Source organism: Tursiops truncatus, chromosome 19 (genome assembly GCF_011762595.2).
Source record: "Tursiops truncatus isolate mTurTru1 chromosome 19, mTurTru1.mat.Y, whole genome shotgun sequence".
In the NCBI taxonomy this organism is placed as follows: Eukaryota; Metazoa; Chordata; class Mammalia; order Artiodactyla; family Delphinidae; genus Tursiops; species Tursiops truncatus.
Window position 1 is genome coordinate 45,943,150 of NC_047052.1, and position 17,464 is coordinate 45,960,613.

Below are 17,464 nucleotides of genomic sequence, written 5' to 3' on the forward strand. Positions count from 1 at the left end.
GTACCCTAAAGTTTGAGAACTACTGGCCAAAAAAAGTCTCTTCTGGTAAAACAACAAAACAAAATAAAAACAAAAAAACCCCTGCAAACTCTCAAGAGAAAGAGAAGACAAGCCACAGGTTGGGAGAAAGTAATTGCAGAACACATATCTTGATAAGACTCTTGTCCAAAGTAAAAGAATTCTTAAAAGTCAACAATAAACCTAAACAGACCTAAATAGACATTTCTCCAAAGAAGACATACAGATTGCCAACAAACACATGAAAGAATGCTCAACAACATTAATCATTAGAGAAATACAAATCAAAACTACAGTGAGATATCATCTCACACCGGTCAGAATGGCCAGCATGAAAAAATCTAGAAACAATAAATGCTGGAGAGGGTGTGGAGAAAAAGGAACCCTCTTGCACTGTTGGTGGGAATGCAAATTGATACAGCCACTATGGAGAACAGTATGGAGGTTCCTTAAAAAACTAAAAATAGAACTACCATACGACCCAGCAATCCCACTACTGGGCATATACCCTGAGAAAACCATAATTCAAAAAGAGTCATGTACCACAATGTTCACTGCAGCTCTATTTACAATAGCCAGGACATGGAAGCAACCTAAGTGTCCATCAACAGATGAATGGGTAAAGAAGATGTGGCACATATATGCAATGGAATATTATTCAGCCACAAAAAAGAAACGAAATTGAGTTATTTGTAGTGAGGTGGATGGACCTAGAATCTGTCATACAGAGTGAAGTAAGTCAGAAAGAGAAAAACAAATACCGTATGCTAACACATATATATGGAATCTAAAAAAAAAGTCATGAAGAACCTAGGATGGGAATAAAGATGCAGACCTACTAGAGAATGGACTTGAGGACATGGGGAGGGGGAAGGCTAAGCTAGGACAAAGTGAGAGAGTGGCATGGACATATATACACTACCAAACGTAAGGTAGATAGCTAGTGGGAAGCAGCCGCATAGCACAGGAAGATCAGCTCGGTGCTTTGTGACCACCTAGAGGGGTGAGATAGGGAGGGTGGGAGGGAGACGCAAGAGGGAAGAGATATGGGAATATAAGTATATGTATAGCTGATTCACTTTGTCATGAAGCAGAAACTAACATACCATTGTAAAGCAATTATACTCCAATAAAGATGTTAAAAAAAGGGGATGTGATTGAGCTAATTAAATAAACACATCATTGAAAAAAAAAGTCAACAATAAGAAGAAGAACAAGTCAATTTAAAAATGGGCCAAAAGGGCTTCCCTGGTGGCGCAGGGGTTGAGAGTCCGCCTGCCGATGCAGGGGACACGGGCTCGTGCCCCGGTCCGGGAGGATCCCACATGCCGCGGGGCGGCTGGGCCCGTGAGCCATGGCCGCTGGGCCTGCGCGTCCGGAGCCTGTGCTCCGCAATGGGAGAGCCCACAACGGTGAAAAGCCCACGTACCGCAAAAAAAAAAAAAAAAAAAAAGAATAGGCCAAAGATCTGAACAGATGCCTTAACAAAGAAGATACACAGATGGCAGATAAATCTATAATAAGATGCTTAACATCAAATATCATTAGGGAATTGTAAATTAAAACAACAAGATACCACCACCAACCTTTTAGTATGCCTAAAATTTAGAACACAGACAACACCAAATACTGGTGAGGCTGTGGAGAGACAGGAAATTTCATTCATTGCTGGTGGGAGTGCAGAATGGTACAGCTGCTTTGGAACGACAGTTTGATGTTTTCTTCCAAAGCTAAACGTATTCTCACCATGTGATTCACCATGTGCTCCTAAATGTCTACCCAAAGGAGTTGAAAACTTCTGTCCATAGAAAACCTGCACATAAATGTTTATAGCAGCTTTATTCATAATTGCCAAAAGCTGGAAGAAATCAAGGTGTTTCTCAGTAGGTGAATGGATAAATAAACTGTGGTACATCCAGACAATTGGGATATTGTTCAGTGCTGTGAGTGAAGGAAGCCATGAGAAGACATGGAAGAACCTTAAAGGCATATTAGTAAGTGAAAGAATCCAATCTGCAAAGGCTACATAGTGTATGATTCTGACTATAGGACATTCAGTAAAAGGTGAAACTATGGGGACATTAAAATTATCAGCGGTCCCCAGGGTGAGGGAGATGAGTAGGTTGAGCACAGAGGATTTTTAGGGCAGTGAAAATCCCCTGCATAATATTTTATTATTATGTTATATAAAATATGTTATAATATCTTATAACATATAAGATATGTTATTACACATGTGTCCAAACCCATAGGAAGTATAACACCAAGAGTGAACCCTAAGGCAAACTATGGATTTTGGATGATTATGATGTGTCAGTGTAGGTTCATCTATTATAAAAAATGTACCACTCTAATGGGGCATGAATAACGGGGAGGGTTTATGGGAAGTCTCCGTACCTTACTTTCAATTTTGTGTGGAACTTAGAACTGCTCTAAAAAAATAACGTCTGAAAAAAGACATTAGTGGAAAAACTGGTGAAATCAAAATAAAGTCTGAAATTTAGTTAGTACTAACATACCAATGTGAATTTCTTTTGGCAAGTGTACTTGGGTATGTAAGATCTTAACATTAGAGGCAGCTGGATGAAGTGTATATGGAAACTCTCTGTATTATCTTTGCAACTTTTCTATGAATCTAAAATTATTCCATAATAAAATGTTTATTCACACAAACAAAAAACCACTACAAGCCCTACCTGGATATCTGGACTATAGGAGGCTCCAATGACCAGTTCAACAGAGTACATATTAAAAAATAAGTTCAACAAGGTACATATGGTCTTTGGGAAAGAGTAAGCTCCAAGTCTGGATCCTGGGAAAATCGCCTCAGAAATTACAGAAATGCTTACATATGTTCACCAAAATACATGAGTAAGACCCATCACATAGAAAAATGTCTTGAGGAGGAATAAATAAATGAAGGTGGAAGAAAAATGAAGAACAAAGGGCCAGTGAAAGGGAAGCTAAGAGGCAAGAGAGAGGCATGGTTATTTTTATTTATTTATTTTAAAAATTTATTAAATTTTTTTTAAATTTATTTACTTAGTTGCGCTGGGTCTTAGTTACAGCAGGTGGGCTCCTTAGTTGCGGCTCACCGGCTCCTTAGCTGTGGTGTGCGAACTCTTAGTTGCAGCATGTATGCGGGATCTGGTTCCCTGACCAGGGATCGAACCCGGGCCCCCTGCATTGGGAGGGCAGAGTCTTAACCACTGTGACACCAGGGAAGTCCCGAGAGGCATGATTTTTTTAAAATTCAATTCGTATGTTAAGTTCCCTTGCTTAGAATTCTTCATGGGCTTTCAACTGTCCAAAATCCAAACTCCTTAATGTAAGTTATGAGGACCTCCTCTATGATTTAAGCCCTGCCAAGTTCTTCACCCGAGTTTGCTGCTGTCTCGTGTGGGAAAGCTGGGCAGAACTGGATATCAGGGGCTTTGACAGTCCATCTCCTCCACAAGCTGTCCCCTAGACACCTCATTCTTGCACCCCAGGTCAGGCCAAGAGTTGCCCACCCACAGAACCCCTTCTTCACCTTCCGATTTCAGGTGTCTTACAAAACTTATTCTTTCTCCCAGCACCCTGTTTACTTACTCTTTTGTCCTGAGTGACAATTTTGAACATTTTATTCATTTCTTCCTTGACTTTCATTTATTTTCCTCCACTGTGTGAGGTCAGAGATTAAACCTGGACTCACACTTTTATTCCCAGGACCCTGCACGGCACCAGGCACAGAATAGGTTCTCAATAAGCATGTGTTGAGTGGATGATTGGAGGGTGTGGCCTTAGGGAGGGGTAGGGCAGAGACCTGATTTTGTTAAAATTTTGCTTAAATATTAGGCTTCTAAGCCCAGCAGACACATAGACGACAATTCAGAGTCAGGAAACACCTGGTTGAATCACTGCACTTCTAAAAAATATCATGGCAGGTAAGCTGGGGCAGAGGCAATGTCTGCTTAAGATGCTAGAGGTTGAGTGTTTGGGTTGTGATAAAGTAAGGTGAGAGGGGTGAGACTTTGTGGTAGCCCCTGGGCTTTGCCAACACCGGGTTGTCAGTTTGGGGAACCACTGGGTTATACCAACAGGGAGCATTTGAAAAACAATTTGTAACCGGACTACCACTGTTACGGAGTCCAAGCTCATTCTGCTCGCTGCATAACAGGCCAGTAAATCGAGAGATGACCTGTTGGGGCAAGGAATAGCGACTTTATTCAGAAAGCCGGCAGACCGAGAAGATGGTGGACTCACCACGGTGGACTCATGTCCCAAAGAATCACCTTACCTGAGTTCAGGCTTCTTTTATGCTAAAAGGCGAGGGAGTAAAGTCAAACATTTCCTGGTTTCCATCGCCTCAGGAGCAGATGTGTTAATTTCTTCCTTCCTGCAGTCATTCACAGGTTGACCTGGTCAGGATGTTTCCTGTGAGCTAAACAAAGATATTTTAGCTTAATGATCATTACCTGGGAGGCAGGGTTCCCAGAGATGGGCTATTATGTATAATTTAACATCCCTTTAATGATTAACTTGTAGTAGAATACAAATGTTTTCCCCATTTACACCACCAGTAATGTGAGTTTTTGTTTCTCCACCTTTTTTAACATCTGGTATGGGCATACTTTTTAAATGTCAACCATTTGGTGGTGTTCAAAAAACAAAATTCAACTGAGTAAATTTTTAAAGATCTTACTGGCTTTATTCAACGATTCATGAATCAGGCAGCATCCAATCTAGCATATCAAAAGGAGCTCCGAGGAGCTGTGTAAAATGAATGATTTTTATGTGCAGAAGGGAGCAGGAACTAGTAAGTTATACAAGGCAAAAAATCAGATTGATTATTGCAGGGTTACTTCCCTTTATGGGGTGGCAGGAGTCGATCAGGCAGTTACCTAACTAGTGCTGATTGAGTAATTCCTGATTGATTTGTTTAAGATTCCATTTCTGGGAGAGCTGAAACTAAATTAAGTCTCTGTTTGATGATGTGGAGCTTAGCATAAGTGACTCCATTTGGGGGGTTTTGTTTTTAATAGTGGGTACTTGAAATTTGATCCAATTCCATTTCTTTATTAACCAGTGAAATTGAGACTCTTCACTCTATTTTAAAGTCTATTTTTAAGTTTTGCTTTTCTCTTATGCTGATTTTCCACTTCTCTTCTTTGCCATTTTTCTAGTGTTGTGGGTTTTTTTTTTTTACCTTGAGGCTTAGTAGAACATTTTTGTTTTATTCTAGACACCAATAATGTATTTCTTATATTTGTTGCAAATATATTCTCCCAATCTGTGGCTTGTGTTTTTAAATTTACTCATGAGTTCTATTGCCCAGATATTTTAAGTGTTGATGTTGGAATATTTACCAACATTTCCCTTTTATTATTGTATTTGGAAAGCCTAGTTTAGAAGTCTACTTCTTGTCCAGGGATGTGAATATAATTGTATACATATATATTTTTTAAACTATTTATTTTTAAAGATTTTTAAAAATGTAGACCATTTTTAAAGTCTTTATTGAATTTGTTACAATATCGCTTCTGTTTTATGTTTTGGTTTTTTGGCCCGGAGGCATGTGGGATCTTAGCTCCCTGACCAGGGATCAAACACACACCCCCTGCAGTGGAAGACAAAGTCTTAACCACTGGACCCCCATGGAAGTCCCCTTAAATTGTTTTTTTTTTTTTTTTTTTTTTTTGCGGTACGCGGGCGTCTCACTGTTGTGGCCTCTCCCGTTGCGGAGCACAGGCTCCGGACGCGCAGGCTCAGCGGCCATGGCTCACGGGCCCAGCCGCTCCGCGGCACGTGGGATCTTACCGCACCGGGGCACAAACCCGTGTCCCCTGCATCGGCAGGCGGACTCTCAACTACTGCGCCACCAGGGAAGCCCTTAAATTGTTTTTTTAAGACAATTTTCTTTTAATAATAGAAGAAAGCAGTATTGTGCCTCAACAGGTCCACTCATCAAAACTTGTAACCGGTTCTTCTGATACATGTTCCATCACTATTGTTTGATACTGAACTAATGAAAATAGTAGTTCATTCATCAATTTTATATATTGTCCTCTCAGTTTGGTAGATGAAGATTTTAGATCCGTAGCCCCATCCCTCCTCATTTTCACTCTATACACCTTACTAATAGAGGTTAATAATAATTTAACACTTGATTATTGGTTAGTCAAAGTAATTTAATAATATTTTAATATTAATATTTTGGGGGCTTCCCTGGCAGTCCAGTGGTTAAGACTCCATGCTTCCAAAGCAGGGGGCACAGGTTTGATCCCTGGTCGGGGAACTAAGATCCCACATGCCGCATGGTGCGGCCAAGAAATAAATTTAAAAATATTTTGATTAAGTCAATATCAATTTATTTTAATCAAACTTTTGTAAATATTGTTCCCTGCAGAATTAATTTATACCAGAATGACTCACGTCACATAAACTTCACAATTTGAGGTGTTAATATTCTTCGTTTTTCCTCATATGCTTAAGGTGCATCTTTCTTAATTTTCAACTGTGTGATTTATCAATTTGGCCTATGGCATATTCAATATTTTTTCCCGATGACCCAAACCCATCAGGTAATCAATTGAACCCATTTTCCTGATTGTCTCTTATATGGTGTGTTAAATAACAAAATTCAACTGAGTAAACTTGAAGATCTAATTGGCTCTATTATTTATTTATTTTTATTATTTTTATTATTGTTATTTATTATAACAATTCATGAACTGGGTAACATCCCATCTAGGAAAAAGAAAGGAGCTTCTGAGGAGCTGTACAAAATGAAGGGTTTTTTTTGTTTTGCGTTTTGGCTGCGCACGGGCTTTCTCTAGTTGCTGAGAGCGGAGGCAACTCTTCGTTGCGATACGTGGGATTCTCATTGTGGTGGCTTCTCTTGTTGCGGAGCATGGGCCCTAGGCACGCAAGCTTCAGTAGTTGCAGCATGCGGGCTCAGTAGTTGTGGCATACCGGCTCTAGAGAGCAGGCTCAGTGCACGGGCTTTGTTGCTCCGAGGCTTGTGGGATCTTCCTGGACCAGGGATCGAACATGTGTCCCCTGCATTGGCAGGCGGATTCTTAACCACTGTGCCACCAGGGAAGTCCCAAAATGAAGGTTTGTAAAGGCAGAAAGGGGTGAGACAAGGAAGTCATAAATAAAGGATTATTTCAGGCAGGGTCACCTTTGAGGGAAGATTAGCTCACTAGTGCTGGCCAGGAAATTCTAGATTGAGTGATTAAAGGTCACATTCCTGAGAGGGGCTGAAACTAGAGTTAGGTTAAGTATTAAGTTTTGGTTTGCTGACATGGGGCTTAGCACGTTTGGGGCCTATTGTGTCTTTTACACAGGTGCTTGCTTTCCAGGCCTGGTGTATAGGAATCAACCTGGGAATTCCCCTTGTTACCCTTTTGTGTGGATCCTCTTTTCTTCCACACAAATCCCCCCGCTTTTGTTTTTGTTTTCTTTGCCATACTGCGTGACACACAGGATCTTAGCTCCCCAACCAGGGATCGAACACATGCCCCATGCATTGGAAGCACGGATTCTTAACCACTGGACCGCCAGGGACATTCCTCCTCCCTGACCCACCGTTCTTTATTTTGCTGGGTTGAACTATGTCTTCGTGTAGTACATGGAAGATAAGTTGGTTGAACCTATGAGCATCTGAAAGTGTCTTTATCCTGTTGTCACATGGAAGGATAAATTTGGCTACATAGAGAATTTTAGCTTGAAAGTAGTTTCCTTAAGAATGTAATATTAAAGTCCCTAACTATTATTGTTGCTGTGTACTTCTCTCTTTATTTCTTTAATATTTACTTTCTATATTTATGTCCTCCTATGTTGGGGGCAGAAATGTTTACAAATGTTATATCTTCTTGTTGGATTGACCCCTTTATCATTCTATAATTCCTTTTTTGTCTTTTGTTACAATCTTTTGTTTTAAAGTCTATTTTTTCTGATATAAGTATTGCTACCCTAGCTTTCTTTTCCTTCCCGTTGGCATGGTATATATTTTTTTGATCCCTTCACTTCATTCTGTGAGTGTTTTCAGTTTTGAAGTGTGTCTTTTACAGGCAGCATATAGAAGGGTCTTGCTTCTTTTTTTTTTAATTTTTATTTATCCATTCAGCCACCTATGTTTTTTGATTGGAGAGTTTAGTCCATTTACCTTTAAAGAATTATTGATAGGTATGTGATTATTGCCATTTAAAAATTATTTTCTGGCTATTTTTGTAGTCCTCTCTGTTCCTTTCTTCTTCTCTTTCTCTCTTCCCTTGTGGTTTGATTGTTTTCTTTAGTGTTTTTATATCTTTTGTCATTTTCTTTAGGTATTTATGTGTTTGCTTTGTAGTTACCATGAGGTTCACATATATAATATACTGTGTATTTGATAGTCTCTTTTAAGTTGATAGTAACTTAATTTTGAACATATCCCAAACTTTATATTTTTAATTCCCCCTCCCATGTTATATCTATGTCTATCTATCTATCTATCTATCTATCTGTCTATATATATATATCTTTTTTTTTTTTTTTTTTTTGCGGTACGTGGGCCTCTCACTGTTGTGGCCTCTCCCGTTGCGGAGCACAGGCTCCGGACGCGCAGGCTCAGCGGCCGTGGCTCACGGGCCCAGCCGCTCCATGGCATGTGGGATCTTCCCGGACCGGGGCACGAACCCGTATCCCCTCCATCGGCAGGCGGACTCTCAACCACTGTGCCACCAGGGAAGACCCACATTTTATATTTTTGATGACACATTTTACATCTTTTTATTTTATGTATCTCTGGACTCAAAATTAATTTTGAATCAATTTTACTACTTGTGATTTATCCACTACCTTTATTATTGGATTTTTTTTTTTTTTTTGGTGCAGTACACGGGCCTCTCGCTGTTGTGGCCTCTCCCGTTGCGGAGCACAGGCTCCGGACGCACAGGCTCAGTGTCCATGGCTCACGGGCCCAGCCGCTCTACGGCATGTGGGATCTTCCTGGACCGGGGCGCGAACCCGTGTCCCCTGCATCGGCAGGCGGACTCTCAACCACTGCACCACCAGGGAAGCCCTGGATATATCTTTTATGAAAGATTTTTGTCTATTCTTTTTACAGGACATCCAAATTCAGCTCGCCGATTCCGCACACAATTCAGCCGGGAACAGCTTGGAGCACTAAAAGATACATTTGAAAAGACCATGTACCCAAATTGGTTCATTATAAAAGAACTTTCTTCAAATATTCATCTTGATGAGTCAATAATAAAGGTATGTCCCTGAGTCTGTCTCTATATAGCCAGATAGCACACCTAACTCAGAGTTTCACACACATTTAGTCATCAGTATAATTCTGATTGCTTGAAAAATTGCTGTGCGCCAGAACAGACGTTAAGCATTTTATATATTTGTTCTAATGACCACCGCTTTTATTGAAGAACACGAAGGGTCACAGAGAGGAATTGTCTTCCGAGAATTATAAACACAAGAGCTAGAATTTGAACCCAGGCCTTTCTGACTCCAGGCCCACAATGCTAGATGATATCCTTTGGTGATGGATCTCAGATACTCCCCTTTGGGTCTGTTCCTGTTTATTCTAGGTTCTCCTTAATCATGACATTCACAATTATCTACATGCCTTGCAGCTAAGTACCCACAGAATATTCAGGGCATAAGAACCCCTGAACGAATCCTGAAGGCACCCCAAGCTAGAATCCCCCTGCATATTCTCAGGCTTCAGAATCCTCTCTCTGAGAACCCAGAGTATCCGCCAAGACAACACCCACTTTCTTAAAGATACCTCGTGTTCTGGGCTTAAAGTGTTCTGTCCTGTTCTACCAATTGCTAGCACAATCCTACACTCCCTTTGCCCCCTGGATCCCAGGACAGAGAGGATAGAAAGAACCTTCCTCATTCAGATAAATATGAAGACATGTGAGAGTCACTTCCACACACCAAAGCAACCTAATTTCTGAGGTACGTGAGGATTCCCCTTTGGACACATCCCCCCTTATTAACCCGCTCATCTCTTCCCTTCCCAGACTTGGTTTAAAAACCAGCGTGTCAAAAGGAGGAAGGAGGATCAATCTCAGCGAAATCTGTCCCTAGCAGACCCACAACAGGTCATTTCAGTGAAAGGGGAAGAGATGCCCTTACCCGGCACTTCAGGGAACACTCATCCCATGAGTCGCGGCATCTCAGATGCTTCCTATCATGAACTACATAAGGCTTTTCGTGTCGAGCAACATGAAGGGGCTGCCACCACTCCACGCAATTCATCCTGTGATTTTCTGCCTGACGATCTCCAGCAGATAAGCTTCAGAGACTCTGATCCTCCTTGGGCCTCCACTCCTTACGACGTGGATCAACTTATACAGTTGTATGTCTTACCTGAGGATGATGACTCCAGCAGTCTCGATCAGTACCTCTTCCCAAAGTGCTCCAGCTGAGGGAGTAGGGCAGGCACTGGTCTCCACAGTGATGGCAAACACATCCACGGATCCTGAGAAAGTTCTGTGATCCAAATCTTGATCAACTGAGATACATTTCTAAACACCTTTAATGGGTCCACTTCGGTCTAAACAGGTCACAGCCCAGGAATTTATTTTTTATTCTGAAAGAATAAATCCTTCTATCTTTCATCATTACCAGCAATTTCTGTCCTCTAAGTGCCTCCTTAACCAAATTTCAGTATAAAGGACAGTCATCAGGTGTCTTTGGAGAAACAGCAGAAACCAACTAGTTTTCCTAGCTTGTTCCAGTTGAGCTAGCTCCGTTAACACCATGTAAAAATACCTATTTCCCATGGACCATCTTAATCTCCTAAAGAAAAAAAAGCATTTAGGAGTGTGACATTAGCAACATAGTGGACTAGGTGGTCCCAGCATTTGTACCTGACAAAAAACAATGATTTAATAATTATCCACTGATGAAAATAGCTCTGGGAGAGCTCTGGAGTTCAATTAAGAAGTGGCAGGGTAACAGGCACATGAAAAGATGCTCAACATGGCTAATCATCAGAGAAATACGAATCAGAACCACAATGAGATACCAACCCACACCTGTCAGAATGGCCATCATCTAAAAGAACACAAATAACAAATGTTGGCGAGGACATGGGGAAAAGGGAACCTTCATACAGTGTTGGTGGGAAATGTACAGCCACAGTGGAACTATGTGAACATCATTAAAGACTATGGAACATCATTAAACGTGGGTTATATAGCAAATATTTTATAATAACTATAAATGAAGTATAACCTTTAAAATTTGTGAATCACTGTATTGTACAACTGTAATTTGTATAATAGTATACATCAACTGTACTTCAATATTAAAAAAAGAAGCAGCAGCAGCAGTGTCTGTGTGGGGCATAGAAAAACCAAGAAGGTCCCTATAGGAAATAGAAGCATTTCACCTGTGTCGCCACATCCTCCCATCCCACATATCTTGCTGCCAAGAGTGATCCCTTTGGCTGTGACCTCACTCTGGAGGAGAAAAGAAGAGCAGGAAGACCTTATCCACTATCGCCAAGGAGTACCAAGCAGCCCTTGTGGCTGTCAGTGATACCCGCAGTTTTGCCACTGAGGACTCCCTGAGTCTTCCCATATGCTAATCCCAGCTGATGGAGCTGTGCAGAGTCCATGCCTGAGCCCTCAAGAGCAGGAACTGATGCTGCAACTTCATCAAACACCAGCCCTCACCTACAGCGTGGACACACACGTCGCTGATGCTTAGGTGATGTTGGAGGAAGTAATCCAGAGGATGTGACCTGTGAGATGGACCCAGCCAACGAGAGACTCCTCACCCCGTCTTCTGTCCTTGGAATGTACATTCTGCCCACATTTCCCATAGTGGAAGCTTCTGCAAGAACACAGCCTTGAGAGAGTAAGGTGTTGCTGAGACCATCCGAAGTCAGTATGTGACTGAACCCAGTTAAGTCCTCTGTATAAACATGTTAAGATTTGTTGCGTGGGTGTGGGATCTACTTGTCTCGTGTCCACCCAGGAGAAGCCTTTTAACTAAGTTTCTTTGCTCATTAGACTTGCCACCCACCAATCTAGCGTGATCTACATCTTTCTCTAGTCTATCCTTGCCCTCTGTGAGTATGGGGACCAGTTTATGAATCATCAGGTGGTTATCAAGAAATGGGATGAATAAAATGGAAACTGGGACTTCCCTGGTGGTGCAGTGGTTAAGAATCCACCTTCCAATGCAGGGGACATGGGTTCGAGCCCTGGTCCGGGAGGATCCCACATACCGTGGAGCAACTAAGCCCATGTGCCACAACTACTGAGCCCATGTGCCACAACTACTGAAGCCCGCGTGCCTAAAGCCCGTGCTCCGCAACAAGAGAAGCCATCTTAATGAGAGGCCTGCGCACGACAACGAAGAGTAGCCTCCGCTTGCTGCAACTAAAAAGAAAGCCCTGGGCTTCCCTGGTGGCGCAGTGGTTGAGAGTCTGCCTGCCAATGCAGGGGACACGGGTTCGTGCCCCGGTCCGGGAAGATCCCACATGCCATGGAGCAGCTAGACCCGTGAGCCATGGCCGCTGAGCCTGTGCGTCCGGAGCCTGTGCTCCACAACGGGAGAGGCCACAACAGTGAGAGGCTCTTGTACCGCGAAAAAAAAAAAAAAAAGAAAGAAAGCCCGCATGCAACAACAAAGACCCAATGCAGCCAAAAATAAATAAATAAATTTATTTATTAAAAAAAAAAAGAATAAACTTAACCAAACAGGTAAAACACATGAACACTGAAGTTTATAAAAAATTGGTAAAAATTAGAGAAGTCATATTTAAATGGAAAGATAACCAGCATTCATGGGTTGGAAGAATTAATATTGTTAAAATGTTTATACTTCCCAAAGTGATACCCTCCAGAAGTCACCTCATGAACACAGTGAAAAGCACCTTTATGGCTCTCATCACAGGAAATGCCATGGGTTTTAGGAGCTCTGTGTCAGGAGCAGAGACTAAGACAAAATATATATTTCTTATTATAAATAACAGTATCACAACTTGAGCGCCCAAGTACCTGGAAAAGAGTACAGAAGTTCAGACAAATCAGAGAATTGCAGAACAGGAATTATGGGTTATAAGGAGAAATTTTGAAGGAGACTGCAGAGGAAGAGAGAGAGTTACAATCCTGGTTCTTCTCTGTACAATGTGTCCCATCTTCCACTTCCAAAATCAGCTATAAATTGAGTTAGGCTCCCCCGACCTAAAGTTTGAGAGACATACTGAATTTGACCACGACAAGAGTGAGCAAAAGTGCATTGAAAAGTCTATGCATAAGAGGAGTGGATGAAGAGAGGGAGAGAAGAAAAGAGGGGAGAATTAGAATGGAGATATGGTCCCCATCAGAATGGGGGGTGGGTAGAAGGAGGGACTGAAATACATGAATGAAAGGGGGAAAGACAGTAATGAGGGGTGGCAGGACTGGAGGGTATAAAAGACAGACCAGAAGCAGCTGGATTTATCGAGAAGTGATAGTGTATCAGTGGGAAGGGTCAACATTGACTCAGACTTGGATGTTTGAAGTGAAAACAATACACCTGGACCAGCTCCAGGTGACAACAATGTCCTGAGTGTGTATGCAAGGCAGGCTGGGAAAGGAGGTCATTTATTTGAGTTGAGTGGCTAGAGAGAAACTCATCACCCACCTGAATTCAACTCACTTAGTGGTATGGAAAAAGCCTGTGATGCGGGGGGTGGGGAATAGTGCACCATGTAAAGGTATAGGGAATGTGGTATTTTGCATAAAGATGGGGAGGAAACCTAGAATGCACAACGGGTAGAGAGAGAACTTTTAACCCAGCTCCCATTTCAGAGGTAAGGGGAGTGAGAAAGGGAGAGATTCTACTTGAGGAAGTTTCAAGGGCAAGAGGCAGGGCTGTTTCAGGGTAAAGACAGATTTTATACTTGTGTATCTCTCTCTGATGGTGCTTTTTTTGTTGTTTTTTGCGGTACGCGGGCCCCTCACCACTGAGGCCTCTCCCGTTGCGGAGCACAGGCTCCAGACGCGCAGGCTCAGCGGCCATGGCTCACGGGCCTAGCTGCTCCGCGGCATGTAGGATCTTCCCGGACCGGGGCATGAACCCGTGTCCCCTGCATCGGCAGGCAGACTCCCAACCACTGCGCCACCAGGGAAGCCCCGATGGTGCTTTTTACTCTCAAATGTACCTTTAAGTTCCCTGGGAATCTGTTTAAACTGCAGATATTGATTTCTTGGGTATGGTGATTCCGTTGGCCTGAGATTCTCCATTTATAACAAGTTCCGAGGTAATGCAGATGCTGCTGGTCGACAGACCACACTTTGAGCAGCTAGGCTCTGTGGTACATTTTTATAGTGGTTATCAAACTTTCCATGTATTTCTGTGAGTTACAAATGGTTTTTTTTTTTTTTTTTTCAGGCTCTGAGTTTCCTGAGGCCGGTGTTTTCTTTAAAGCTGAACCCAGAGGCCAAGCAACAATATGAGGCAGGTACTCCATAATCTTGCAAATGATTACATTTAAAAATATGATTATTTAATTTTGTATGTATGATTTATATTGCATACGTAGTCTTGTGTTACAGAACTTTATGCATTGTAATTGTTACCGGACCAAACTTGGGTCCACTCGCCCAATGTGCAGCAAAGCCAATCTCTTGACACTGGGTTGTGGTGAAGCAAAGTACAGTGTTTGTTGCAAGGTGAATGCTTAAAAGACCTGGATTCTCTGATGGCTTTTAGGGAAGAGTTTTTAAAGATGGCATGAGGGAGAGGGATGCAGCCTCCCTGATCAGCTCATGGGCATTCTTCTGATTCATTGGTAACGGGGTGGTATTTCAGCAGTTAACATCATCAACCTTCTCGTTCCAGCTGGTGTGAGGTCTATGTGCTTGTGGTCAGCATGCAGTTAACGTCTTCCACCTGGTAGGGTTTTAGTATCTGCAAAACAACTCATACATTTGGCTCAGGATATCATCTGTAGCCCTTTAGGAAGAACTAAAGGTCCTTGACTTTGTTTTATGGGTATTAACTATTATTATTTTGTCTTGCTTGCCTGTTTTTGTTTCTGCATTTTCTCACTTCTCTGATGCAATTTGCTCTTTGGACTGGGGGAAGACGTAGGAGACTAAAGCTTTTCTGCAAACAGGAGGCAGGGAAAATGGGTGGGGTCTGTGCCTGGGGGTATCCTGCAGGTTCCTGCTCAGTTTCATAATTAATGTCTTGTTCCTGGCCCCACCTCATGAACTGACACACCCTCTTCAGTTCTGGGTATCTCCCACCTATGGGGGAGGCAGTGGGTGGTCACTAGCCTTGTCCAGGTAGGATCACCTGAAGTGGATCTGCTACCTCTTTCATTAAATCTTATTACCTGTTATTTGAATGCTTTCTGCTAAAGTTGGTCATAATTGATGAATTTGATGAATTCAATCAGGAAATGGACAAAGAAAATTGCTAAATTGATCTAAGAACTCTGAGGTTGTCTGGGGAAGGAAATAGTTCTGGGGAGGACACAGAGTATGGTCTAGGGGGAAAGAATGTGATATGTTAATTATAAAAAGGCAGACCTCAGAATTTCAGTTTCTAATTGGCGTGTGAGGTGCTTGGAAGTTGCCGATCAATCCTAACAAAAAGAGAAAAGATGAACATATTGAAAAACCAAACAACTCTTCCTGAATATATGAGAGAGGGGAGGGACTTCCCAGGTGGTGCAGTGAATCTGCCTGCCAGTGCAGGGGACACAGGTTTGAGCCCTGGTCTGGAAAGATCCCACATGCCGCAGAGCAACTAAATCCGTGCACTGCAACTACTGAGCCTGCGCTCTAGAGCCCAGGAGCCACAACTACTGAAGCCTGTGGGCCTAGAGCCCGCGCATCACAAGAGAAGGCACCGCAATGAGAAGCCTGCGCACCTCAACGTAGAGTAGCCCCTGCTCACCGCAACTAGAGAAAGCCCACGTGCAGCAACGAAGACCCAACGCAGCCAAAAATAAATTTTAAAAAATTAATTAATTAAAAAATTAAAAATACTTTTAAAACATAATTTAAAAAGTAAAAATAAAAAATAAGAGAGGGGAGGACACAGGGCATACTGCTGCTCCCAAGATTGGAGAGACAGGCAAATACATGAAGTCTTTGCTTGCTGGAACAGAGACTAGGGGAAACTAACATGGGAACCAGTGCTGGGGTAGGAAAACCTAAATTGTAGCAGACAAACTGTAAGAGGACAAGTTGCACAATCTGGGCATTAACTCCAGGGGGGACCCAGTCATAACGGGGCTGCTATAGTATTGTGGAATTTACCTCGAGGAGTTTGACCAGGTTCCCACATTAAATGTGGAGGAAAATCCCCTTGTGCTTCTAGCATGGGGAAGAGAAAAGAACCTTTATTTTTTTTTTTCGGCCGTGCCATGCAACATCTTAGTTCCCCAACCAGGGATCAGGGATCGGACCTGGCCCTGGCAGTGAAAGCGCTGAGTCCTAACCACTGGACTGCCAGGGAATTCCCTTTTTTTTTTTTTTTTTCCAGCTGTGCTGAACAGCTTGTGGGATCTCAGTTCTCTGACCAGGGATTGCCAAGGATTGAACCTGGGCTATGGCAGTAACCACTAGGCAACCAGGGAACTCCTGGAACCATTTTGAAATATGCTAGAGCACTTCGTTCTTAACAAGACCTGCCCTCAGGGCAACCTAACTAGCCAGAGCCCTACCTGCTAGGGTATTATCAGAGCCTCACTAACCTGGTGGAAGAAAATATCCAACTTCAGCTGGCTGGAGCCGCATGGGAGAAGGGAAACGCCTACTCCAGCCCACTCTAGCCATCTTGTCCAACCTAAGGGTGGGGGGAATCTGAGAAATAGTTGTGAAGTTTATAGTCCAGAATCATCGAGTCACTAAAAGACTGAGACCTAATCATAGGACTATAGAATATTTCTCCTCCCCCCACCGCAACTACCACATTCCTCAGGTATTTTTTGATGCAATTTTAAATGGGACTTCTAAAAACTTTATTTTCTCATATTTCATTATTAGTGTAAAGAAATGCAACAGATTTCTGTATATTAATCATGTATCCTGCAATCTTGCTGAATTCATTTATTACTTCCAGTGGTTTTTGGGTGGAGACTTCAGGGGTTCTCTATATAAAGTATCATGTCATCTGCAAATAGTGACAGTTTTATCTCTTTCCTTCCAAACTGGATACATTTTATTTCTTTTTCTTGTCTGATTTGCTGTGGCTAGGACTTCCAATACTATGTTAAATAGAAGTGATGAAAGTGGGCATCCTTGTCTTGTTCCTGAATTTACTGGAAAGGCTTTTGGCTTTTCACCATTGAGTATTATGTTGGCTGTGGGTTTATCATAAATAGCTTTTTTAAAAAAAATTGTACTTAAAATTTTCTTTTTTTAATTTTTGGGCTGCGTTGGGTCTTTGTTGCTGCATGCGGGCTTTCTCTAGTTGTGGTGAGGGGGGGCTACTCTTC

General features: G+C 42.3%; 1 protein-coding gene across 1 annotated transcript in view; it reads right to left on the bottom strand.

The window, feature by feature from the left end:
• Window positions 1-17,464, bottom strand: part of LOC101336440 (galectin-10-like) — a 100,956-nt gene that overhangs the window by 35,402 nt on the left and 48,090 nt on the right. Inside the window, exon 2 of the mRNA XM_019941024.3 lies at window positions 4,293-4,441. The gene's annotated coding sequence lies outside the window, so the exon portion shown is untranslated. The remainder of the gene's footprint in view (window positions 1-4,292; window positions 4,442-17,464) is intronic.